At 45.4% G+C, this 27873-nt stretch overlaps 1 pseudogene; it reads right to left on the bottom strand.

The window, feature by feature from the left end:
- Positions 1-23025: 23025 nt before the first annotated feature.
- Positions 23026-25581, bottom strand: LOC110741558 (annotated as a pseudogene).
- Positions 25582-27873: the final 2292 nt, after the last annotated feature.

Below are 27873 nucleotides of genomic sequence, written 5' to 3'. Positions count from 1 at the left end.
GAGCTAGACACAGAGTACTGATTGGTGTATTTACAAACCCTAAGTTAGATACAGAGTGCTGATTGGTGCGTTTACCATCACTTAGCTAGACATAAAGGTTCTCCAAGTCCCCACTGGACTCAGGATCCCAGCTGGCATCACCTAGTGGATCCCAGGCCAGGTCCACTGGCGGAGCTGCCCACCAGTCCCTTGCCGTGCCTGCACTCCTCAGCCTTTGGGCGGTGGATGGGACTCGGCGCCATGGAGCAGGGGCATGCCAATCGGGGAGGCTCTGGCTGCGCGGGAGCCCACAGCAGAGGTGGGAAGGCTCGGGCATGGTGGGCTGCAGGTCCTGAACCCTGCCCTGCAGGGAGACAGCTGAGGCCTGGTGAGAATTCGAGCACAGTGCCAGCAGGCCGGCACTGCTGGGGGACCTAGTACACTCTCTGCAGCTGCTGGCCCAGGTGCTAAGCCCCTCACTGGCCGGGGCCAGTGGCACCAGCCAGCGCTCCAAGTGCAGGGCCCACGGAGCCCACACCCACCCGGAACTTGTGCTGACCCATAAGCGCCGTGCACAGCCCCAGTTCCAGAGGGAGCTGGCTCTGGCCTCGAACAGCCCAGAGAGGGGCTTCCAGAGTGCTGTGGCAGGCTGAAGGACTCCCCAAACACTGGCAGAGTGGACGCTGAGGCCAAGGAGGCACCGAAAGTGAGGGCTGCTAGCATGTTGTCACCTCTCAGTATGAATTGAGAAACTAAACGAAAGACACAAGATCCGAATAAGAGAAGGAAAAAAAAAAAAGTTATTAAAGGACTAAGAATTGGGAGTACCCAGGACATCCAATTAGAGTGTCTAAGGGGGTTCAACATTATTGTTTGCTTGATTGGAGCTTTTTTTGGGCTCTATCTTTGAATTTTTTTATGTTGTCTTATAACAGGTCAGACTGATTTAGGTAAAAACAACACTCTGTATTTAAAAACATACAGAGTCCTCTTTTTTTAGCAGTAAGTTGAGGCCTTGATGATTTTGGAGGAAAGAGAAATGGAAAGCTAGCAATTGTTTGTTAAAGAAGGATTAGAAACGGCTAGGAGAGAGTGACTGAGACTGATAGTGTGGTGGAGATGGCTGGGGAGAGGTAGAGGGTGGCATAAGAACGGGAGCGAGAATAAGAGTAAGTATAAAAGTAAAGAATAGAACTTCATCAGGGTGAAAGTATTGGAGGGTACCTTGCACTGAAGATCTTCTACCCACTTTAAGAGAGACTTAAAGGTGGTGATTTAAGGTAAAAACAGGAGCCACTAAATACCAAGAGCCTGAGGAACTGCTTGGGTGATTTGACTAATAAAAGCTGGTCCGTTATTGGACTGTATAGAGGTGGGAAGGCTAAACCAAGGAATTATGTCTGACAAAAAGGGAAGAAATGACTGTGGTGGCCTTTTCAGACCACCCTTCTCAGATGGCCTCTACCCATCCAGTGAAAGTGTCTACCCAGACCAAAAGGTATTTTAGTTTCCTGACTCGAGGCATGTGAGTAAAGTCAATTTGCCAGTCCTGGGCAGGGGCAAATCCCTGAGCTTGATGTGTAAGGAAGGGAGGGGGCCTGAATAATCCCTAAGGAGTAGTAGAATAGCAGATGGAACACTGAGAAGTGATTTCCTTGAGGATAGATTTCCATGATGGAAAAGAAATGAGAGGCTCTAAGAGGCAGGCTAACGGCTTGTAACCTACATGGAAGAGGTTATGAAATGACTATAGAATAGAATGGGCCTGTAAGGCTGGAAGGAGATATTTTCCTTGGTCCAAGAACCATTTGCCTTGTGTGGGAAGAGATTGATAGGCGGACGTTTCAGTGGGGGAGTAGGTGGGAGTGACCAGATGAGAAGGAGGAAAACTGCCGTGAGGGATAGAAGTTGGAATGCTAGCTGCTTTTTTAGCTACCTTATCAGCATAAGTGTTGCCCTGAGCTATGGGATCTGATGCCTTCCCTGAGTGATGGGATCTGATGCCTTTTGATGGCCCTTGCAGTGTGTTACTCCAGCTTCCTTTGGAAGTAAAATGGCCTGGAGAAGAGTTTTGATTAAAGAGGAATTAATGACAGAGGACCCTTGCATAGTGAGGAAACCTTTCAGCCCATAAAACAGCATGGTGGTGCAGGATATGGGGTCAGTATAAATATTGACACGTAGTCCTTTTACAAGAGTGGGGGCCCGAATTAAGGCAATGAGTTTGGCTTGCTGAGAGGTAGTGGAGGGGGGCAGAGCAGTAACTTCAATGATTGATGTGGAAAATACTATAGCATAGCCTGCCTTTGCTGGTGTGTGGCAATTAAGCCTGGTGGAACTGCCATCAATAAACCAAGTGTGATCAGGGTGAGGAACAGGAAAGTAGGAAATATGGGGAAATGGGGTGAATGTCAGGTGTATCATAGAGATATAGTCATGGGGGTCAGGTGTGGTATCAGGAAAAATGTGGGAGGCTGGATTGAAGTCCAGGCCAGGAACAATGGTAATTGTGGGAGACTCCACAAAGAGAATAACTAAAGGAGCCGGGGAGCAGAAAGTATATGTGTCAGGTATGAGGAAGAAAATAGATTTTGGAAGTTATGAGAGCTGTAGAGAGTGAGTTGAGCATAGTTTGTGATTTTGAGGGCCTCTAAAAGTATTAAGGCAGCAGCAGCCACCACACGCAGACATGAGGGCTAGGCTAAAACAGTAAGGTCAAGTTGTTTGGACAGAAAGGCTACAGGGCGTGGTCCTGGCTCTTGTATAAGAACTCCGACTGCACAGCCCTGTACTTTAGCTGTGTGTAATGAAAACTGTTGGGATGAGTTAGGGAGAGCTAGTGTAGGGGCAGCTTCTAGGGCTGTTTTTAAGGGACAGAAAGGAGTGGTGAAAGGATTTAGGATCTGTGGGGTCAGCTAGGTTTACTTTTGTGAGTTTATATAATGGTTTAGTTAGGATGGTAAAACTAGGTATCCAAAGGCGGAAGTACCTAGCCATGCCTAGGAAGGAAAGGAGTTGTTGTTTTGTAGAAGGGATTGGGGTTTGGGAGATTAGCCAGACACAATCAGGAGGGAGAGCATGTGAGTTTTCATGAGAATTATGCTGAGATAGGTAACAGATGAGGAAGAAATTTGAGCTTGACTGAAGTAATGGGGGCTGTCCGTGAGGCCTTCTGGCAGTACAGCCTGGGTAATTTGCTGAGCCTCGTGGGTATCAGGGTCAGTCCAAGTGAAAGCAAAGAGAGGCTGGGATGAAGGATGTAAAGGAATAGTAAAGAAAGTGTTTGGGTGAGGGAGAGTATCAGGGTCAGTCCAAGTGAAAGCAAAGAGAGGCTGGGATGAAGGATGTAAAGGAATAGTAAAGAAAGTGTTTGGGTGAGGGAGAAGTGACAAAAGGGAGGAAGGTGAACAAGGTGGCACAGTCCCGATTGCTTCCGGTTTCTTCATCACCAACTTTCCCGTGCCCGGGAAAGTGCAGGACAACCGAGCATGTGCCAGGTAATGTCAATCCGAAGAGATCAAAACTTACCTGGCCACGCCTACAGAGACGCCCCTATCACGCCCTTATCCCGCCCACTGCCCTCCCCCTTCCAGTACCAATGCATAAAAGTCTGCCACTGGCAGGAGCTGGCGTGACTTCCTCAGCCCCTGCATTCGTGGACTGGAGAACCTCACCCGAGAGCGCCGGTGCGACTTCCCTGGCCCTTTCTCGCGGACCAGTGAACCTCGCCCGGGAGTGCGTGCGTATTTGCAAATAAAAGGGCTGCCACTTTCTTCGCTCATTTTGGCCTTTATTGATATTTAGTCTTTGCATCTATTAATAGTAGTAATAGAGAAACAAAACAGTTGGTGCTGAAACCAGACCTGGGAGGAGACCCTTCCTCAACATCCCCTAGGGGTCTGAGGAACCTCCTCCCCAGCGAACCGGCTCCCAACCCAACCAGCCACCAACACCGAACAAGTGTTCCAGCTTTCCACTGGTGCCACTCTGAGAATTTCTTCTTCGGTGAGTACTCCCCTTTGTTAACCATCTCCGTCCGTTTCTGTGTCCTTGGCTTAGAGTTGTATGTACGCCCAAGGACGTAGCCACCCTGTGGCGCAGTGAGGTCTTCAACCCGGAGATGTCCGCCTTGAAGTTCCTCAATTCTCCGTTAGTAGCTCCAGGAGCCCCCAGTCTCTAGCAGCGGCAAAGGATGCTTTGCCACTGCGTGAGGTCGGTTTCCATTTCTGGTGGTTAAACAATGGGAACCTCACAATCGAAAATCCCTAGGAACACCCCCTTAGGGTGTCTCCTCCAAAACTTGGAAGCCTTCGGCTAATTTTCCTCTCCACTGTGGCATGGCCACAGTATAAATTAGACAACCAATCTCAATGGCCACCAGACGGCACACTTGACTATAACATTCTATTAGATCTCTCTAATTTCTGCCAAAGGCTTGGAAAGTGGTCAGAGATTATCTATGTCCAAGGCTTTTAGGACTTGCGCTCTCGCCCAGACCTGTGCGCCCAGTGTTCAATGGCCCAGGTCTTGTTAGCTAAAACCCAGCCCTCAGCCCCCACACCACAAGCGGAGGAAGATTCTACTTCCATCTCAGATGGGGCTGACGGCGGGGCACCTCCCTTCGGACCTACCAACCCCCCCATGCTCTTCCTACTGCCCCTCCCTTAGCCACTCCTCTTACCTCCCATTTCTGCCCACACTCGCTCCAAGACCACGACAGCGGCCCCCACTAGTCAGCCCTCTACCAGTCAGCCTGCCCCAACCCCCTCTACCAGTCAGCCTGCCCCAACCCCCTCTACCAGTCAGCCTGCCTCACCCCCCTCTACCGGTCAACCAGTCTCAACCTACCTGACTGGTCAGTCTGTTCCAACCTCCCCTGCTAGTTTGTTGGCCCCCCTCCGAGAAGTTGCTGGAGCTGAGGGCGTGGTTAGAGTCCATGTCTCCTTTTCCCTGGCTGACCTTTCCAAAATTGAAGAATGACTCGGTGACTTCTCAGCCAACCCCACCCAACATTCCAAAGAGTTTTGATACCTAGGCCAGGCATATGACCTTACCTGGCATGACTTACATGTCATTCTTACTTCCACTCTTAACCCAGAGGAAAGAGAGTGCATTCTTGCAGCCGCCAGGCAGCATGCAGACCAGTTACACTTAACTGACCTGGCCAGCCCAGTAGGCGAACAAGCTGTCCCATCTACAGATCCTGAATGGGACTACCAACCTCAACAACCTGGGCGTCGCAGAAGAGACCTTATGATACAATGCCTCTTAGCTGGCATGCAGGCAGCCTCTAACAAAATAGTAAATTTTAATAAGTTACAGGAGGTTATTCAATACTCAGAGGAAAATCCTGTCTCCTTTTTAAATCGTCTTACAGAGGCACTTGTCCAATTTACCCGACTGGATCCTACCTCTCCGGCAGGAGCTACTGTCCTTGCCAGTTATTTTATTTCCCAGTTGGCCCCTGACATCCGAAAAAAAAAAATTAAGAAAGGTAGAGGATGGACCTCAAACCCCCATTCAGGACTTAGTCACGCTAGCTTTCGAAGTTTTTAACTCTAGAGAGGAAACAGCTGAGGCTCTTCGACAAGCCAGAGTAGAATAGAAGGCCGCCCTTCAGGCACAAGCTTTAGTGGCTGCCCTCCAACCCGTGTTGCCCACTTTGCTGGCAGGGAAAACCAAAGATAAGTCTCTTAAGGACTCCTGCTATAAATGCGGAGACCCAGGACAGTGAGCAAACCAGTGTCCCCAGGCCAAGCCGGCCACTCTGTCTGGTCCATGCTTTAAGTGTGGCACAACTGGGCATTGGGCAAAAAGGTGTCCAAATCCTCGCCTGCCTACCACACCATGCCCAACCTGCCAACAGGAAGGACACTGGAAGTCTGATTGCCCCGCCAGCAGGGCAGGAATTGCAGCTCAACGTGGTGCCTCTCCTCAAGGGTCGGAAGGCTCCTTCCAGCTCCTACACCTGGACGACGACTGACGGTGCCCACACTTGGAGACCCCGGTCACCCTCGCTGACCCTAGGGTAACTCTACAGGTAGCGGGTAAGCCAATTTCTTTTCTCGTCAATACGGAGGCTACCTATTCTGTTTTACAATTATATTCTGTTTTGCCAACCTACGGAGGTCCTAGCCAGCCATCCACTATCTCAGTAGTTGGGGTAGACGGTAAACTGTCTAACCCTCGCCAGACCCCAATGTTAAATTACTGCCTGGACTATGCATGCTTTGCCCACTCTTTCCTCATCATGCCCTCTTGTCCCACCCCCCTCTTGGGATGAGACATCTTAACCTAACTCAAAACATCTATTCCCCTTCCCTTTCTCCAGGTGACCAGCTTCTACTCAAGGATCAACACCCTCCTCAAACTTTCCCGCTTCCTCACTAGTCTTCATCTTAACTTAACTGATTTTTCCCTTATAGACCCCATAGACACCCTCCTGCCCGACCCATCCCCCAACCAGTGGATTTCCTGACTTTTTACTCTCATAAAAGACCTAGCTTGGCAGGGTGCCCTTTGTAATTTCAGCAATGTTGAACTTACTCTCCACACGCTTGCCACCATTATTATGGTTCACTCTAATCCCCCTAGTTACCCCTACTAATCCTAACTTTGTATGCAGATTCTCTATAACTGAAACCTGGTCTACAGACAACCAGATACACTCAGTCATGCAGGGCACTGCAGATTGTGCCCCCCCTCCAGGTTTGTCACTCTGCCCTCTCCCTAAATAAAATGTGGACTCATTAGGCCAGGACGAAGGACAGATACGGGGAAGGAGAGGCTGTAACCAGAAGGCAGTAGAAAGCCCAGACCTCCCCAAGGGCCCCTGCTGCACTCAGTCCCTGTTGAGTCAGAGATAGGGAGAAGCCAGGAGGTAGGGGAGTTGGTGAGGGGAGCAGCCTTGGTGAGCGGGAGGTGGGGAGACAGAGACAGAGATGAAGAGATAGAGATGGAGAAAGATAGAGATGGAGAGAGACAGAGATGGAGGGAGACAGAGGTGGAGAGAGACAGAGACAGAGATGAGGAGAGACAGAAATGAAGAGAGACAGAGTAAGACAGAGATGGAGAGAGATAGATGAAGAGATACAGAGATAGACAGAGATGGAGAGAGACAGACAGAGATGGGGAGAGACAGATGAAGAGCGACAGAGTGAGACAGAGATTCCTTTTTGCTACTCTACTCCAAACTCTTCATGGTGTAATTACACTCAAGTTCCCAGCGAGACCCAGGTGGCCCCCGTTGGAGGCTACTTTTAGTGTAACCAAACTCTATCTAAAACTCTTAACCATACCCCCATCACCCAATCCCTTTGTGTTCTGGTATCTTTAGTGCCTAGCTTAACCCTATATAGCGAAGAAAAATTGTCCGAACTAGCTTCCCAGCTCAGCCCCAGCAATAACATCCAAAAGCGGGCCGTTTTTATTCCCTTAATTATCGGGGTTTCCCTAGCATCATCCCTAGTAGCCTCAGGACTTGGAACAGGGGCCCTCACCCACTCGATTCACTCCACACAGACCCTCTCCACTCAGGTCCAGGCAGCCATAGAGGCTTCAGCTGAAAGCTTAGCCTCTTTACAACGTCAAATCACCTCAGTGGCCCAGGTAGCAGCACAAAATAGACAGGCATTAGATCTTCTTACTGCTGAAAAAGGAGGGACATGCCTCTTCCTAGGAGAGGAGTGTTGCTACTACGTAAATGAATCAGGCCTGGTTGACACCAATGTCCAAACATTTAACAAGATCAAAAAAGAGCTTCAACAATTTAACGCCCCCTTCACCCCCGGACCACCGGTATGGCTGCTGCCCGTAGTACAGCAGATGCTCCCATTCCTAATTCCCATACTAATCCTCTGCCTTGCCTTATGTTTTGCTCCCATTTTAATAAAATTTCTCCGAGCCAGGGTCCAAGAAATCACCCGCGTCACCTTCAACCAGATGCTCCTACATCCCTATGTCCAGATACCAACCACAGACCCTAACTACGCCCCTTAACAGCAGGAAGCAGCCAGACAGACAATGATGCCCCCAATCACTATAATCAATAAAAGGTTGGACTGTCTGGATGGGGGGAGAGGACAAAGATGACTAAGATGGCACATTTCCGGGTTCTTCATCACCAACTTACCCGCGCAGGAAAATGCAGCCCATGCCCAGGAAAAATACAGACCAACTGCGCAGGCGCAACATGGTGTCCGATCGAGGAAACCAAAACTTACCTGGCCACACCTATGGAACGCCCCCGACACGCCCGTGTCCCACCTATTGCCCTCCCGCTCCCAAGCCTTAGACAGAAAAGCCGCTCCCGGCAGGCGCGCGGCACAAACTTCCTCAGCCCCTCCTCATATGCGGACCTAGGAACCTCGCCCGAGAATGCCGGAGCGACTTCCTCGGCCTCCACCGCCGGAGACCGGTGAACTTCGCCCTTTCTTCCTTCACATTGGCTAGCTAATAAAGTTTCTTTTTACCTTGCCTACTTGCCTTTTCTCTGGCGCCTGCTCTGGTGGTCGCATAAAACAAATCAGAAAGCATGTTTGAGATCCGGAACAAAATAATGGGTTGTGGAGGGGTTGTGGAGGGAGGTATTGAGGATAGCAGAGTATATGGCTTTGGCACCACAGGGTGGATAGGCAAAACAATTTGGTTGATAAGGTGAAAATCCTGAACTAACCTGTAAGGCTTGTCCGGTTTTTGGACAGGTAAAATTGGGGAATTGTAAGGAGAGTGTATAGGCTTTAAAAGGCCATGCTGTAACAGGCAAGTGATAACAGGCTTTAATCCTTTTAAAGCATGCTTTGGGATGGGATATTGGCATTGAGCAGGGTAATGTGATTAGGTTTTAATGGGATGGTAAGGGGTGAATCATTTGTCACCAAGGAGGAAGTGGAGGTATCCTATACTTGTGAATTAAGGTGGGGAGATACAAGAAGAGGATTGTGAATGAGGCTTTGAACTGGGGGACAAGGTGGCAATGAGGTGTGGCTGTAGCCCAGGAACAGTCAGGGAAGCAGATAATTTAGATAAAATGTCTTGACCTAATAAGAGAGCTGGGCAGGTGGAGATAACTAAAAAGGAGTGCTTAAGAGAGTGTTGTCTAAGTTGGCACCAGAGTTGGGGAGTTTTAAGAGGTTTAGCAGCCTGGCCATCATCATCCACAATAGTTATGGAGGTAAGGGAAGCAGGCCCTTGAAAAGAAGGTAATGTGGAGTAGCCTCCGTATTGATTAAGAAGGGGTCGGACTTACCCTCCGCTGTAAGAGTTACCCGAAGCTCGGTGTCTGTGAATGTCTAGGGGGCTTCCGAGGTGATCGGGCAGTGTCAGTCTTCAGCCGCTAAGTCGAGAAGATTTGGGAAGGAGTCAGTCAGAGCCTCAGGCCAATTGGACAGTCCAATTTCCAGTGGGGTCCCACACACATGGGACACAGCTCAGGAGGAATCCCAGGCTGTGGGCATTCCTTGGCCTAGTGACCAGATTTCCGGCACTTGAAGCAAGATCCTGGGGGAGGAAGTCCTGAAGGAACGCCTGACCACTGTGGCTTAGGCATTTTGAAGTTTTTGTGTGTTGGAGATATGGCTGGGGTTTCTCTCACAGCAGAGGAAGTAATTGCAACTCTTCTCTATTATTGTACACCTGGAAGGTGAGGTTAATTAAGTCCTGTTGTGGGGTTTGAGGGCCGGAATTTAATTTTTGGAACTTTTTCTAATGTCTGGAGCAGATTGGCTAATAAAATGCATATTGAGAATAAGATGGCCTTCCTCTGGGGTCTGGCTCACGAAACTGGTGGTTATCAGTGTGAGACTGGGCTAGAGAAAAACTCTTTCCCGTTCATCTGGGGAGAGGGTAGAAGTTAGGATGACATTTAAGTCATTCCAGGTTAAATTGTAGGGCAGAGTTAGGTATTGGAATTCCTGTATATATTTAGTGGGGTCTGATGAGAAAGAGCCTAAACGCTGGCTAACATGGGAAAGGTCTGATAGAGAAAAAGGCACATACACCCTGACTATGCCTTCAGCTCCAGCCACCTCTCTAAGAGGAAATTGTTGGGCAGGTGGGGGAGGGCTAGTCGCAGAATGAAACTAAACCAGACCGGGTGTGAGGAGGGGAGGTGATAGAAGGATTATAGATTGGGGGAGCAGAGGCTGAGGAAAAATTGGGACCTTGCTCAGCCTGGCGAGGAGCAGCCTGGGGAGGAGGGGAGAGGTCAGATGGGACTGTAGAAAAGGAAGATTCAAAAGACTCAGAGACGACTGGGGTTGGGACTGAAGGGACAGGCGGGAGGGAAAGAAGAAAGATTTGGAACAAGTCTTATTGGGAGCAGAGACTAGGGAGGGACCAATGTGTAAAAGAATGCCTGGACGTCAGACACCTCAGACCATTTGCCCATTTTTCGACAAAAATTGTCTAGATCTTGTAGGATAGACAAATCGAAAGTGCCATTCTCTGGCCACTTGGAACTACTGTCGAGTTTGTATTGGGGCCAAGCGGTATTGCAGAAGAAAATAAGATGCTTAGATTTTAGGTCAGGTGAGAGTTGAAGAGGTTTTAAGTTCTTGAGAACACAGGCTAAGGGAGAAGAAGGAGGAATGGAGGGTGGAAGGTTGCCCATAGTGAAGGAGGCAAGTTTAAAGAGAAGGGTAATGACATGGAGGAGGGGGATGAGGAGCAGCCCTGGGCTGCAACGTGGGTGAGCAGCCAAAGCAGGCATCCCCGCAATTGACTTGCCACCAAGGTAATGTGGGTGAGTGACCTAGACAGGCGTCCCCATGGAGATCAGACACCAACGGAATGTGGGTGAGTAATCAGAGAGGCGACCCTGCAATGATTAAACACCAAGGGAAGGCTGCCTTCCCGAATCCGTGACTGGCACCGGAGTTTTGGGTCCACGGATAAAATGTGTCTCCTTTGTCTCTACCAGAAAATGAAAGGAATTGAAATTAAGAGAAGGGAGAGATTGAAGGGTGGCGCCAAGATTGAAAGGAGAAAGAGGTTGGGGAATAGTGAGAGAGGTTGAAGAGAGTAAAAAAAGATTTAAAATTGGTGAGATGTTCCCTGGGGGGCTTGGACTGAGGACCCGAGGTCGTAGGTGGATCTCTTCATGGAGTGAGGGTGAGGACAAGGGATTGGTCTCCCAAAGGAGTCCCGCTGACCTGGCTCTTCAGCACCAAATGTCTCATGTGTCCGTGTGAAGAGACCACCAAACAGGCTTTGTGTGAGTAACAAGGCTGTTTATTTCACCTAGATGCAGGCGGGCTGAGTCTGAAAACAGAGTCAGCAAGAGTGATGGGATTATAATGAGTTCTTATAGGTTTTGGGATAGGTGGTGGAGTTAAGAGCAATGTTTTAGGGGCAGGGGGTGGATCTCACAAAGTACATTCTCAAGGGTAGTGAGAATTACAAAGAATCTTCTTAAGCATGGGGGAGATTATAAAGAACCTCTTTAAGGGTAGGGGAGATTGCAAAGTACATTGATCAGTTAGAGTGGGGCAGAAACAAATCACAATGGTGGAATGTCATCAGTTAAGGCTATTTTCACTTCTTTTGTGGATCTTCAGTTGCATGGGGCCATCTGGATGTATACGTGCAGGTCACTGGAGATATGATGGCTTAGCTTGGGTTCGGAGGCCTGACAACTGGGAATTTCAAATATGTGGCAGATATTGATGGGACAGAGTAGAGTGTTGCATAGCTGCTGTCTTTTTTTTTTTTTTTTTTTTTTTTTTGAGATGGAGTCTCGATTCTTCTCCCGGGCTGGAGTGCAATGATGTGATCTTGGCTCACTGCAACCTCCGTCTCCTGGGTTTAGGCAATTCTCCTGCCTCAGCCTCCCCAGTAGCTGGGATTTGTACAGGCATGTGACACCACACCCTGGTAATTTTTGTATTTTTAGTAGAGAGGGGGGTTTCACCCTGTTTTCCAGGCTGGTTTCGAACTGCTGATCTCCAGTGATCCACCTGCCTCAGCCTCCCAAAGTGCCGTGATTACAGGCATGAGCCACTGCACCCGGCCACATAGCCGCTTTTAAGAGATCTCAAATGATAACACTGTAGGGCATGTTTGCTTCATCTTTTCTTTGCATGAATGTATTAATTCTTCAAATAGCGAAATGTTTAATAAAACATCGCCCCTCCCATTTTTTTTTTTTTTGGTTGTTGTTGTATTTTTTTTTTTTTGAGACAGAATCTTGCTCTGTCGCCCAGAGCGGAGTGCAGTGGCGCGATCTCAGCTCACTGCAACCTCCGCCTCCCAGTTTCAAGTGATTCTCCTGCCTCAGCCTCCTGAGTAGCTGGGATTACAGGCGCCTGCCACCACGCCCGGCTAATTTTTTTTGTCCTTTTAGTAGGGACAGGGTTTCACCATATTGGCCAGGCTGGTCTTGAACTCCTGACCTTGTGATCTGCCCACCTTGGCCTCTCAAACTGCCAGGATTAGAGGTGTAAGCCACTGCGCCCTGCCTGCCCCTCCTCTTAAAAATAAAATCACTTTGTTAGGCTGGGGGCGGTGGCTCACGCCTGTAATCTCAGCACTTTGGGAGGCCGAGGCAGATGTCAGGAGTTCGAGACCAGCCTGGCCAATATGGTGAAACTCCATCTCTATTAAAAATACAAAAACTTAGCCAGGTGTGGTGGTGAAGACCCAGGTGCTCCGGAGAATAAGGCAGCAGAATTGCTTGAAACCAGGTGGCAGAGGTTGCAGTGAACTGAGGTTGCACCACTGCACTCTAGCCTGGGTGACGAGAGTGAAACTCCGTCTCAATAAATAAATAAATCAATAAATCACTTTGCTAGCTTCAGTTAACACATATCTTAAGGACTCACTCTGTAACAGGCACTGGGCCTGGTTGCTGAATTTTTAGAGTAGAACAAAAGAAAAACTTTAATGCAGTCTTGTAGCTCATGTATCAGTCTCAGTTAATTCTTTTAACCAACTGCTATTATCCCTGTTACTTGTACTATACCATACAAATTCATGGGAAATACCAGTTCTTGAGTGTCCAACAGTGAATTATTGTGATGATTTTTTCTTTTTTTCTTTTTTTTTTCTCCCTGAAATGGAGTCTCACTCTGTCGCCCAGGCTAAAGTGCAGTGGCACAATCTTGGCTCACTGCAACCTTTGCCTCCTGGTTTCAAATGATTCTCCTGCCTCAGCCTTCCAAGTAGCTGGGATTACAGGCACACGCCACCATGCCCGGCTAAATTTTGTATTTTTAGTAGAGATGGGATTTCACCATGTTGGCCAGGCTGGTCTCGAACTCCTGACCTCAAGTGATCTGCCCGCCTCGGCCTCCCAAAGTGCCGGAATTACAGGCGTAAGCTACCCCAGTCAGACTTTTTAATACAATTGTTAATTTCTATTTTAATTTACTCCTGCAAGCCAACAGACTTCCTGGCCATTTTCTCAACTGGCAAAGCATGACAATGGAATGAAAAATAATTTTATGATTTTTTTTTTTTTTTTTTTTTAGACGGAGTTTCACTCTTGTTTGCCCAGGCTGGAGTGCAATGGCATGATCATGGCTCACTGCAACCACGGCCTCCCAGGTTCAAGCAGTTCTCCTGTGTCAGCCTCCCTGGTAGCTGGGATTACAGATGCACACCACCAAGCCTGGCTAATTTTTGTATTTTTAGTAAAGACGGGGTTTCACCATGTTGGTCAGGTTGGTCTCGAACTCCTGACCTCGGGTGATCCGCCCGCCTCCGCCTCCCAAAGTGCTGGGATTACAGGCGTGAGCCACCGCGTCCGGCAATAATTTTATGATTTGTGTACTCATTAGTAATAAATACTTCTAAGCACTGAGCCATATAAGTGCTTCTGTGGATTAACCGATTTCATGCTCACAACATATGAGCAGTATATTGACATACATTAAAGAAAACCTTTAATGCAGTCTTGTAGCTCATATACCAACATTTATATCTGTCTCAGTTAACTATTTTAACCAACTGCTATTATCCCTATTACTTGTACTATACCATATAAATTCATGGGAAATACCAGTTCTTGAGTGTCCAACAGTGAATTATTGTGATGACTTTTTCTTTTTTTCTTTTTTTTTCTCCCTGAGATGGAACCTCACTCTGTCGCCCAGGCTGGAGTGCCCATACAGTTTATTGACATACATTTCATAGACACTTAGTAACTTGAGAAACCACAGGACAGAGAAAGCTGCAGGGGCTAGATCTGAACTCAGACTTGTTTGACTGCCCTACTTCCATGCTACCGTGCCTCTCATAAATGAAACCTAGCTTGAAAAGCAAATAGATACCTTGGCATTCTGTGTTTGCTATTTTAATGTCAAATCTGAAGGGGCTTCTTATTCCCTACATGTCGCATAGATGTTGGGGTTCTCTAGAGTTCTGTCCTTGGCCCACAGCCTTTTTTTTCCCTTCTTCCACGGTCTCCCTGGGTGACAGCAACCTCTTTCTTGGGTTTAAATACCAGCTCTGTGTGAAGACTCTCAAGCTGAGACCTAACCGCTGTCTTTTTTTTTTTTTTTTTTTTTTTTTTTGAGACGGAGTCTCACTTTGTCGCCCAGGCTGGAGTGCAACAGCGTGATCTCGGCTCACTGCAACCTTTGCCTCCTGGGCTCAAGCAGTTCTCCTGTGTCAGCCTCCCTGGTAGCTGGGATTACAGATGCACACCACCAAGCCCGGCTAATTTTTGTATTTTTAGTAAAGACGGGGTTTCACCATGTTGACCAGGCTGGTCTCGAACTCCTGACCTCAGGTGATCCACCTGCATCGGCTTCCCAAAGTGCTGGGATTACTGGTGTGAGCCACTGAGCCCAGTCTGTCTTAAGTTTAAAATTCATGTGTTCAGATACTTACGATAAAACTCAAAATGTCAAAACTGAGCACATCATTTCTCCCCAGTCTGCTCCGCCTTTTGTATTTACTACTCTAGTGAAATGTCCACCCAGTCACAGGTGCCAGAGGCAAGTCTTCCCAGCTTCCCTGCTCTGCCTCATCCCAACATCAAATCAATCAATCCATAAGGCTTGCCAATATTTTCTCTTACACTGTTTTTGAGTCTGTCCTGTCTGTTTCATCTCAGCTGCCATGGGCTTAGTTCAAGATCTTGTCATTTCAATCCTCTTAACAATCCTTTGTAACTCCACACCCTGAAAAACCATCATTGACACCTTGGTGTTATTTCCCTCCACTGAAAAAATTGTATTAGTAATGTCATGTCTTTAGACAAATTATTTAGCCTCCCTGTGCCTCAGTCTTCTCATCTAGAAAATGGGGATGGTAATAATGCCTACTTCACAGTTTTGAGGATTAGTATTTACAACAGGGCCTGACACAGAGTACTATATAAGTGTTAAATACTATTTGTATATATAGTAATCCTAGCTAACTGCAAAACTGAAAGATTAAAATCTCATAGAAAGAAAGCTGTGAAATAACATTAAGTATATGTATAATCAAAACAATAAATAAAAGGCCAGGCATAATGGCTCATGCCTATAAGCCCAGCACTTTGGTAGGTTGAGGCAGGTGGATTGCTTGAGCCTGGGAGTTCTAGGCTAGCCTTGGCAACATGGTGAAACCTTGCTTCTACAAAAAAATACAAAAAATTTAGCTGGGCATGGTGGCACACACTTGTGGTACCAGCTACTCAGGAGGCTGAGTGGGGAAGATCACCTGAGCCTGGTGAAGTTGAGATTGTAGTGAGCTGTGATTGAGCCACTGCACTCCAGTTTAGGAGACAGAGTGAGACCCTATCTCAAAAATAAATAAATAATAATAAACAAAAGTTCTAGAAAGCATTCATTTCAAAAACAAAGCTGACCCAACCACTAAAAACCCATTCTCTTGAATCTCATTCTTGAATTATTCAAAAAACATCACTGTTATATAGTTATTTGTTAAGGCCAATTTACCCATAATTTTACCAACATTTATTATACTGAGATATATATATACACACACACATATACATACACAGGTTGAGCATCCCTAATCTGAGAATCTGAAATGCTACAAAATCCAAAACTTTTTCAATTCCAACATAATGCTGCAAGTGGAAAATTCCACGCCTGACCTCATGTGACAGGTCGCAGTCAAAAGTTTGTACATTCTGGGCAAAGTGGTTCACAGCACTTTGGGAGACTGAGGTGGGTAGATCACCTGAGCTCAAGAGTTCAAGATTAGCCTGTGCAACATGGTGAAACCCCGTCTCTACCAAAAAATACAAAAAATTAGCTGGCATCAATCGCTGATGTGCTAGGATCTCTTGAGCCTGGGAGGCAGAGATTGCAGTGAGCAGAGATTGCAGCACTGCACTCCAACCTTGTGTAACAGAATGAGATGCTGCCTCAAAAAGAAAAAAAAAAAAAGTTTGCACAGTCAAAACTTTGTTTCATGCACAAAATTACTAAAAATATTGTATAAGGCCGGGTGCGGGTAGCTCACACCTGTAATCCCAGCACTTTGGGAGGCCGAGGTGGGCGGATCACAAGGTCGGGAGTTTGAGACCAGCCTGGCCAACATGGTGAAACCCCATCTCTACTATAAATACAAAAATTAGCCGGGTGTGGGGGCGCATGCCTGTAGTCCCAGGTACTCGAGAGGCTGAGGCAGGAGAATCGCTTGAACCTGGGAGGCAGAGGTTGCAGTGAGCCGATATCGTGCCACTGCACTCCAGCCTGTGTGACAGAGCGAGACTCCGTCTAAAATATATATATATATATATGTGTGTGTGTGTATATATATATATATATAGCCTTCAGTCTACGTGTAAGATGTATATGAAACATAAATGAATGTCATGTTTAGACTCATGTTAGACTTAGTACCATCCCCAAGATAGCTCATTATGTGTATGTAAATATTCTGATATCTGAAATACTTCTGGTCCCAAGCATTTCCAATGAGAGATATTCAACCTGTATATATAACTGTATATGCATCCTCCATCATGCCATTCTCTCACATCTCAGCAAAATGTTGTATAAACAGCCAGGTATTTTCATGTAGTTATACCTTTGCTTTTTCTACACCATTTTCTTATACGAACAGGGAGATGCAGAAGCATAAAAGAGGTGGAGCAATAGTCACATTCGTTTGTTCAGGGGGAGTGAATATAACCATGAGTATGGAAATAATTAGCATTTGGAGTAGATTACAATTTAAAAGTTTGTGTCTTGCCTTTTATTTCCTATCATAAAATAATGTTTTCCTGTATTAAAAAAACTTTTCAGCCGAGTAGTGGCTCATGCCTGTAATCCCAACACTTTGCCCAAGGCAGGCAGATCACTTGAGGTCAGGAGTTCAAGACCAGCCTGACCAACCTGGCGAAACTCTGTCTCTATTAAAAATACAAAAATTAGCTGGGAGTGGTGGCTTATGCCTCTAATCCCAGCATTTTAGGAGGCTGAGGCGGGCAGATTACATGAGCTCAGGAGTTCAAGAATAGCCTGACCAACATGGTGAAACCCTGTCTCTACTAAAAATACAAAAAAATTGGCCAGGCGTGATGGCGTATGCCTGTAGTCCCAGCTACGTGGGAGGCTGAGGCAGGAGAATTGTTTGAACCCAGGAGGTAGAGGTTGCAGTGAGCTGAGATCTTGCCACTGCACTCAAGCCTAGGCAACAGAACAAGATTTTATCTCAAAAACAACAACAACAACAACAAAAACACTTTTTACTGCATCACTGTAGGTAATTTTGACTTCATTTGGCACTGAACATTTTTATTTTCTTCACAATACTTACTATCGTGGAAGATTGGGCTTCTCCTGTAATTAACTTTTCATTATTCCTATAGACATTACAAGTATATTTCCCTTGGTATCATGAATGTATCCAGTTCACAACTGTGGTCTTTTTTTGAGCAATTCAAGTGGGTTGCTATCAGATTGTGCATCCATATAGAGCTCTGCAGTTGCAGACAAACCTCTAAATAAATTTAGAATTCGTAAGAATTCCTGCAGGTTCTTACTTTTGAATCTTTATCTTGGTGAGAGAAGAAAGGAAATGTCCCCTTCCTATAACTAAAAGGAAGCAACATTTACTTAAAGCAAATGCCTCACGCCAGGTGCGGTGGCTCACACCTGTAATCCCAGCACTTTGGGAGGATGAGGCGGGTGGATCGCCTGAGGATAGGAGTTCGAGACCAGCCTAGACAACATAGTGAAACCCTGTGTCTACTAAAAATACAAAAAAATTAGCTGGGCGTGGTGGTGGGCGCCTGTAGTCCCAGCTACTCTCTCTAGAAGCTGAGGCAGGAGAATCACTTGAACCTGGGAGGTGGAGGTTGCAGTGAGCTAAGATCACACCATTGCACTCCAGCCTGTGCAACAGAGCGAGACTTCATTTGGAAAAAACAAAACAAAACAAAAAAACAAACAAAGAAAATAAAGAAAAAAACCACACATGAATAAAATAGAAAAGCTAATAAATCCTGTAATAGGGAATTGAATGAAGCCCACTACCAACAAAAAAAAATTTTTTAAGCCTAAAAATCAAACTCAACTAACACAATGCCAATATTTTGTTGTTTCCTAGTGTGATCAAATCTCAAAGACAAAAATGGTTATCATATAGCCAGGCGCAGTGACTCATGTCTATAATCCCACCACTCTGGGAGGCTGAGGTGGGCAGATCACTTGAGATCAGGAGTTCAAGACCAGCCTGGCCAACATGGTGAAATCCCCTCTCTACTAGAAATATAAAAAGTTAGCCAGGCATGGTGGTGGGTGCCCACAATCCCAGTTACTTGGGAAGCTGAGGCAGGAGAATCACTTGAACCCGGGAGGTAGAGGTGGCATGAGCCAAGATGGCACTACTGTACTCCAACCTGGATAGCAGAATGAGACTCTGTCTCAGAAATAAATAAATAAATAAATAAATAAATAAATAAATAAATAAATGCCTATCATAGTGTTTTGACTCTGTCCTGGCCAAGTCAAAACAAAAAAAAATTAAAAATACCTTGCACAGCACACATTGTTTAAGCAGTAGGAGAATTGCTTATTTTTGCTTTTTGGACCTCTCTGCTATTGCATTGTTTTTACAACTTCTCCATGCTAAGTCTAAGGATGCATGCAAAATTATGCAGAGTTTGGATTCTAGGCCAGGAGTTTCAAATGATGGGATTTGTGGCACTAAGTCTGGGATTCTAGAATGAAAGGATATGGAATTTGCCCAGGAGTCAGCTGGGCAAGTACAATTTATACACGTAAGCATGTACATTAATAAATAGTAATAGATATCTTTATAATTGTGGAACATGCTGGAAAAATAATGGACCCAGAGGAAAATTCTGAAGGCAACCACTTTTGGCGGTGGTAGTCTTGCTGGGGATGAAATATCTAATAGTGTCCCCATTTTTACGCTGTAGTCTTATTTTTCGCTTTTTCCCTGATTTCACATTTTTTTGTGTGGGGTGTTTTCACAGTGTGGTTTGAGCAGAATATTAGTATTGGGTTTTCAAAGATGTATACTTTGATCTTAGTTTAAAACTGTACCCAAAAAAGCTTAAAGTGTGGAAAATGGTGCAGCCAGCCTAGATGTTTCTGCATCTATGTCTGGGCCAGAATGCTGGAGGCGTACAGGAAATTATATCTGAAAGAGTAAGCAGTGGGGCTGGGTGTGGTGGCTCAGGCCTGTAATGCTGACACTCTGGGAGGCTAAGGCGGGAGGATCACTTGAATCCAGGAGTTTGAGACCAGCCTGGGCAACATGAGACCTTATCTCTACAAAAAATTTTTAAAAATTAGCCTGGTGTGGTGGTATGCCTGTAGTTCCAGCTACTTGGGTGACTGAGGTAGGAGGATCACTTAAGCTCAGGAGGACAAGGCTGCAGTGAGCCATGATTGTGCCACTGCACTCCAGCCTGGGTGACAGAGTGAGACCCTATCTCAAAATAAAATAAAATAAAATAAAATGAAAAAGAAAAAAAAATAAAAAAAGAGTAAGCAGAGGCCCCCATCTCTACTGTTCTGTTGGATTTCCTATGCACACTGATGAGATAACCCAGCTCCCTCTCCTCCTCTTACCCCCAAAGTCAGGGCAGTTACACGCAGGCTGTGTCCTTTAGTTCAGTCCTTGACCTTCAGAAGAAATCTGTGTAAAATGGAATATTCCATGCAATGATGGAGATTTTCCTCCTATCAATCATTTTCCTCTTCCTCTAATAGAGCTCTGCACTTTCATTTTTCTGATGTTTTTGCCTGTGACCATTCCACAGAGATTGCGAGGAAGAAAACAATGATCCCTCACCAACTGCATAAAACTCCAGGATTTCTCTTCCATGACCTCCTCCTTCACTCTTTTGTTCCTTGTTTGGAAAATGCTTCCTGAAGGCCGGGCGCGGTGGCTCAAGCCTGTAATCCCAGCACTTTGGGACGCCGAGATGGGCGGATCACGGTATCAGGAGATCGAGACCATCCTAACATGGGCTAACATGGTGAAACCCCGTCTCCACTAAAAAATACAAAACAGTAGCCGAGCGAGGTGGCGGGCGCCTGTAGTCCCAGCTACTCGGGAGGTTGAGGCAGGAGAATGGCATAAACCCGGGAGGCGGAGCTTGCAGAGAGCTGAGACCCCCCCAACAACCCACCCGGGGGGAAAAAGAGACACCCCCTCAAAAAAAAAAAAAAAAAAAAAAAAAAAAAAAGGAAAATGCTTCCTGAGTCTTATCTCCAGGTGCCTGGCTTTTTTGGCAAGCTTTTTAATCAGCTATTTCCCACTTCTGGTGCAATGACATGGGCTGGAATTTGAATCCTTTTCAAGGGGTCTCAGAGAGTCCTAGTGACAGGTCACAGGCTATCTCTCCTCGAGATTTCACCCCTGCCAGCCAGTCCTGTCCTGGTGCAATGGATCTGAATCCAAGATCTGCTATTGCTGTCTTTACTTGCTAGAATATAGGTCATAGTTCTTTTTAGGCTGAGGAACTTCTGACTGATTTCCAACACTCCTCCACTTTATTTAAGTTCTTTTTAATCTTCCATATTGTTTTAGTTACTGAATTTTGTTTTTTCTTCTTTTTTTTTTTTCAGATTCCCTTTTTTTTTTTTTTTTTTTTTAAGACAAAGTCTCACTCTATTGCCCAGGCTGGGTGATCTTGGCTTACTGCAACCTCTGCCTCTGGGGTTCAAGCGATTCTCCTGCCTCAGCTTCCCAAGTGGCTGGGATTACAGGCATATACCACCACTCTCAGCTAATTTTTGTATTCTTAGTAGAGATGGGGTTTCACCATGTTGGCCAGGCTGGTCTTGAACTCCTGATCTCGGGTGACCCACCTGCCTCAGCCTCCCAAAATGCTGTGATTACAGGCGTGAGCCACCACGCCCAGCCCTGTGCCTAATTTGTAAATTAAACTTTATCATAGGTATCTATAGGAAAAAATGTAGTATACATAAAGTTCAGTACTATCTGCAGGTGCAGGCATCTACTGGGGTCTTGGAAGTATCCTCCAAGATAAGTAAGCATTACTGTTTTGTGTGACTTTGCTTATTAGTTGTAGATGGAAAAATAAGTGTATTGAAGAGGTTATCTTTACTAAATATTTAACAGTTTTTAAGAACAGGCATTTAAACTAATGTTTCAGAGGCATAGAATCATTTTCAGACTCATAGCTAGAAGGGGCCTTAGAGGACAGATCATGTAGTATTACCTTATTTTACAGATGATGAAGCTGGTGTCTTAGTGTATAAATAACTTTCTCACATTCATACAACTGGTTAGTGATAAAATGAGGATGAGGTATGGTTTTCCTCGCAAGACTCCCAGCACTTTTCCTATCACACTGAATTTTGTATACATGTTATTGCTCCCCAAAGTCATAAGTTAATGGAAGACAGAGGTCATATCCATTCATCTCAATTTTTTTAACCTTTTTTTTTGAGACAGAATCTTGCTCTGTCACCCAGGTTGGCATGCTGTGTCATGATCTCGGCTCACTGCAACCTCTGCCTCCTGGGTTCAAGCAATTCTCCTGCCTCAGCCTCCCAAGTAGCTGGGATTACAGGCACACACCGCCACACCCGGCTAATTTTTTGTATTTTTAGTAGAGATGGGGTTTCACCATATTGGCCAGGCTGGTCTTGAACTCCTGACTTCATGATCTGCCCACCTCGGCCTCCCAAAGTGCTGGGATTACAGGTGTGAGCCACTGCACCCAGCCTCATCTCAGTTTTTATGAAAGATAAAAAATTAGAATGCCTGGCAAATACAGCTGCCAAATAGCAGATGCTTAGTTAATTCTCTTTGAATTGAGTTCTTAGATGATGAAACATTCTTTTTCTTGGTCTCATGTTCATGAGAAGCCACTCTATTCATTGAATATTTACTGATGTCTTACTATGTGCCAAGTACCAGACTAAGATAAAAAATGAGAATTAAAATGAAGATCTACTTTCAGTTTTGGGTCTATATTAAAATATTACTGTGAGGGTGTTCAATTCTCAATTAGAAAGGGAAGGAAGTGAATTTTTAGCTGAGCAATTTCCCTTTTATAGACTCATTTGCATTTCCTAAAATTTTAGTGCTAACAGGAACTTAGGTTACCTAAGATCACATTGTCAGTAAATGGCAAATCAAGGATGAGAGTGAACATCATCAGCTCCCTCAAAATCCAATATTCCTTCCATTACAAATAATCTCTTTCTTTTGCATTTTTGGAATAACATATACAATAGTTAAATTTATGAGTGTTAATAAAATGGAAATCCATGTTTCTTCTGGATTAGATATCAAAACACCTGAAGAAGGATATGGAAAGAAAGTGGGACGGAAGAACAGAACCATTAACTCTTAGTGAAAAGAGCAGAAGATGCCCTAATCATCTGTGTCGAATTATGGAATATTACACGCGCATGCCACCACGTCTGGCTAATTTTTATATTTTAGTAGAGGTGAGGTTTTGCCATGTTGGCCAGGCTGGTCTCAAACTTCTGGCCTCAAGTGATCTGTCTGCCCTGGCCTCCCAAAGTGCTGGGATTACAGGTGTGAGCCACCTCCCCGGGCCTAAATTAAAAAAAAAAAGATTAAAAAAAATTTAAAATATAACAGAGACAAGGTCTCGCTATGCTGCCCAGGCTGGTCTCAAACTCCTGGGTTCAAGCCATCTGCCTGTCTTGGCCTCTCAATATGTGGGGATTACAGGTGTGAGCCACCACGCCCAGCTGAAAATATGTTTTGACTCTGTACTGTCATCCTTGGATACCAATGTACTTTGTAAGCATTAATTGGTTGTTATCTAACCTTGTGTCTTAAGGGCATAGACTGTTATTTCTTCATCCCACAGAGGAATGAACTCAGTTCCAGAGAGGTTTGGAGAATTATCCCAGCATAGCGCATAAGTGTGATTAAGCCAAGCAAAATTTAAGCCTAGGAGCTTAAATTCCTGTTAAGGATTTGGCCACCTTGATGTGATCTGGGAATTTGGAAGTTGTGCAATCCTTATGGTTTTTTTCCAGCTCTCAAGCAAGCACTAAGGAGGTAAAGAGAAGGCTACCCTTCATTAAACTCTGTCTGGCCCTTTGCTGGGTTAGCTCATTTAATCCTCCCAGCAAATATTTCCCCATTTCACAGATAAGGAAAGTTTCAGAGGTTAAGTAACTTCTGCAAATTCACATACTTATAGTAAGAGGTAGAGTCAGAATTGAAACCTTTCTTTCTGACTTCTTGAGTTCATGTGCTTCGTGGAAACCATGAAATTATAAATTTGGACACCTGGCCTCTAGGCTGATTTTGCCACCAAACTGAAATAACACTGATCAAAAGAGACACCAATCCAGATCCATAATCATCTCCAGCCCTTTTGCTTGGTCAGGGGCTTCCTTAGCTTATTCATCACTTCACACGGGGACACAAGTGGATCCACGTAGTAGGCCTCCTGACTTCATCTTTCTTCCCTGCATAAATATCATTCATTTGACTATTTTATGTTTTACCGTATGCTAGAGCATTGCCAAATTTGATACATTATTTTGAAAAATTGAAACTCTAAGATGAATGCTGTTAAGAATCAATCCAAACATATGGATGTTTTTCATATGTAGAAATAATCCACATAGAGATAGTCATGTGACCTGTCTGTCCTCCTAAATCTCATCAGGAGGACTTCCCTAAGCTGGTGAGAGGATGTTGAGGGGGAATTGCCTGGAGGGAGATGATTTAAAAGGAGACTTAAAAGGCCTAAGCATGGGGGTGGGAAAAGGCCTTAATAACCAGGAATTCAGGGGGACTTGAGGATGAGGAGCTAAGTCTGGCAGAGATGGGGATGGTGGAGAGTTAGAACAGGGGAGGAAAAGGTGGATTCTGGCTTCTCTGCTCACAGCAGCTCTTGCACGTAACTTAGGGCCTTTTCACATTCCAGGAGGTGGCAGTGCCCTCAGCCAGGTATAGAGACCTGTTGGGTTGGTTGGTTTGTCTTTTACCCCCTTTTGAATAGCAGCCCCCTGTGGCAGGCTGATGCCTTGGACAATACCATTGTACTTGCTTCATGCCAGGCATGACGTGTTTTCAAACTGCAGACTCTAGGACACTAAGCCTGCTGCCTTCTCAGATGGAAACTTCTTTTCATTTTTCAGCAGGTCATTCACAGTCCCCACCTCATTCAGCCTCCATGGATGCTGCTGCCCTCACAGTTCTCCTAAATGCCAAATCCCCAGCACTCTGTGTCCCTGGCCCACTGAGTCATATATTTTATTTTAGTTTTAGTTTTTTAAACTCAAACATTATTTGTTACATAGGTATTTATTACACAATGATGGACTTTTACTGATAACTCGTGACGGGCTTTAAGATAGGATTCCTGGTAACAAGTACGGGCACCAGGGCTTCTAAACGTTCTGGATTGGCAGCGACGGGGGTCAGCCACCACCAGGGTCCAGCCATACTGGATGAGGACATTCTTGGAAGCCACTTCCACATATTTCTGGTAACAGGCCACCGGGGCTTTGGAGATGGACTGACAGCATGAATCTGGGCTACCTGACCAGAACCCTTCACTAGGACATGGATGTCCATGCCAGCAAATCACTCCTTGCCCAGAAGCAGAACTGGTTCCAGCAGCTTGTAATGCAGTGTGCATGGCTCCATCATCTCCAGGGGCCGCCTGTTCACTTCCATGAGGCCACTGCCATGTTTGAAGCTCGCCATGACTGTGGTCATCTTCCTCTGTCCAAAGACCTGCATGGACTGCAGCAGGCTCTTAGCTATGGGCGTAGATGAGAGATCCTCACCATGCAGCACTGCCCCTGGAAAAGCCGATGTCATATATTTCAATGCACCCATTTTATAGAACATATGGGGAATACCTTAGAGTTCTTTCTGTTTTCTTTATTGAAATATAGCCAAAAAGTTCATGGACCCATAACACACAAGGAACTAGCAAGTGATAGATTCTTCTTATTTCTCAGTGTCTTGTCTGATGCAATCTGATTTTGGATAACTCATCTACCATTCATCCATTCATTTCACCCTCAACATAACAGACCAAAAAAAAAAAGAAAAAAGAAAAAAAAATCCTAATACTTTTCTTTGTCAAGAAACTTAGGCCGGGCATGGTGGCTCATGCCCGTAATCCCAGCACTTTGGAAGGCCAAGGTGGGAGGATCACCTGAGGTCAGGAGTTCGAGACTAACCTGGCCAACATGGTAAAACCCCGTCTCTACTAAAAATACAAAAATTAGCCAGGCATGGTGGTACACACCTGTAGTCCCAGCTCCTTGGGAGCCTGAGGCAGGAGGATGGCTTGAATCCAGGACGTGGAGGTTGCAGTGAGCTGAGATTATACTGCTGCACTCCAGCCTGGGCGACAGAGCGAGACTCTAAATTTCTCAGCTTGTTATCTGAGAAGAAGAAAAACAGAAAGGAAGGAAGGAAGGATGGAAAGGAACCTAAAGACTACAGGTAGTAAATGGCATTTAAGCTGGGACCCTCTCTCACATCATGTAACTTTATAACCAGTAATTATTCTACCATTGAAGATACTCTTTATTTTATTTTATTTTATTTTATTTTATGTTTTTTTGATACAGAGTTTCACTCTTTTGCCCATACTGGAGTGCAATGTCACAATCTCAGCTCACAGCAAACTCTCCCTCCAGGGTTCAAGCAATTCTCCTGCCTCAACCTCCCCCGGCCTCAGCCTCCCGAGTAGCTGGGACTACAGGTACAGTGCCATCACACCTGGCTACTTTCTGTATTTTTAGCACAGATGGGGTTTCACCATGTTGTGCTAAACTCCTAACCTCAAGTGATCCACCTGCCTCAAGGCTGGTCTTGAACTCCTAACCTCAAGTGACCCACCTGCCTCACCCTCCCAAAGCACTGGGATTACAGGCATGAGTCATGCCCGGCCTGTATTTTTTTTTTTTTTTTTTTTGAGACAGGGCCTCACTGTGTCACCCAGGCTGGAGTGCAGTGGTGCAATCACAGCACACTGCAGCCTTGACCTCCCAACCTCAGGTGATCCCCCCACCTCAGCCTCCAAGTAGCTAGCCATTTTTTTTTTAAGTGAAAATTACTTTTTATGGCCATTGCTATACCAATCCCAGAACTCAAGAGTCCTCAAGTCTATGAAACACAGCTCTGAAAGGAGCTGCTTCAAAATATTCTCTTGTTTCAATTATTTCTGGGATTTAGATTCATTTAGCACAATAAATACCGTATAGAAAGAGAAGGCAGAGAGGTGGAGAGGAGGGGGAGCCTGAGAATATGTTGCCAAGATGTTCTTTTTGTAGAAAATGACTGTTAAAGAAGGAAGAGCTCATTCTCTTATCCTTTTAAATCTTGCAGCTTCATAATCCTCCCTAAACCTGACCTTCCTTTCAACTTGTATTGGAAACTCTCCAGTACTGAAGTCTATTGTCCAACTCAAATGATAACCTTTCCTATTTTCTTTCTTCTTGCCCACCCTGTTGCAAATAGGTGGCATGGTTTTTGCCTTTATTAAAACTTTTTTTGTAACCAACGTTTATTTTTATAAAAATATTCCATGCAACTAGTCTAGCGGTCAAATAATCCTAAAAAGGTTTAGACCAAAAGCAACAGTTTCACTCCCACCCCTTCATCACTTCCTACCACTCAGAGGCAACTACTCAACTTGTTCAATTTATTGCTTTTTGCGTATATAATAAGAGTGGGAAAACAAAATTTATCTCTTTAGACATTTATCCCTGTTAAATCTAAGAAATATGTACATATTATCTCTAGTTTGTCACATAGCTTTTTTTTTTTTTTTTTTTTGAGACAGGGTCTTGTTCTGTCGCCCAGGCTGGAGCCCAGTGATTCACTGCAACCTCTACCTCCCAGGTACCAAGGATTCTCATGCCTCAGCCTCCCGAGTAGCTGGGATTACAGGCGTGTACCACCACACTCAGGTAATTTTTGTATTTTTAGTAGACACAGGTTTTCACCATGTTGGACAGGCTGGTCTCGAACTCCTGGCCTCAAGTGATCCGCCAGCCTCAGCCTTCCAGAGTGCTAGGATTAAAGGCATGAGCCACAGCACCTGGTCCATATAGCAATTTTTATGTTAGGCAATTGTGAAAAGCTTACACATGTGAACTGTTTATCTGATCAAGTTTATTGTTCTTCAAAATTCATGTAGGCCCAGCTACTAGGGAGGCTGAAGCAGGAGGATTGCTTGAGCTCAGGAGGTTAAGGTTGTAGCTCACAATAATTGTGCTTGTGACTGGCCACTGCACTCCAGCCTGGGCAACACAGCAATAGTGACTTCAATGTAGTTCAAGCTTGTCCAAACCACGGCCCTCTAGCTGCATGTGGCTCAGGCTTTGAATGTGGCCCAACACGAATTTGTAAACTTTCTTAAAACATTATCAGATTTTTTTGCGATTTTTTTTCTTTAGTTCATCATCTATTGTTAGTGTTAACCTATTTTCATCGTGGCCCAAGACCATTCTTCCAATGTGG

Source organism: Papio anubis, chromosome 17, assembly GCF_008728515.1.
Source record: "Papio anubis isolate 15944 chromosome 17, Panubis1.0, whole genome shotgun sequence".
NCBI classification, from domain to species: domain Eukaryota; kingdom Metazoa; phylum Chordata; class Mammalia; order Primates; family Cercopithecidae; genus Papio; species Papio anubis.
Note: the sequence above shows the minus strand (reverse complement) of the source record. Positions and strands in the feature narration are given on the sequence as shown.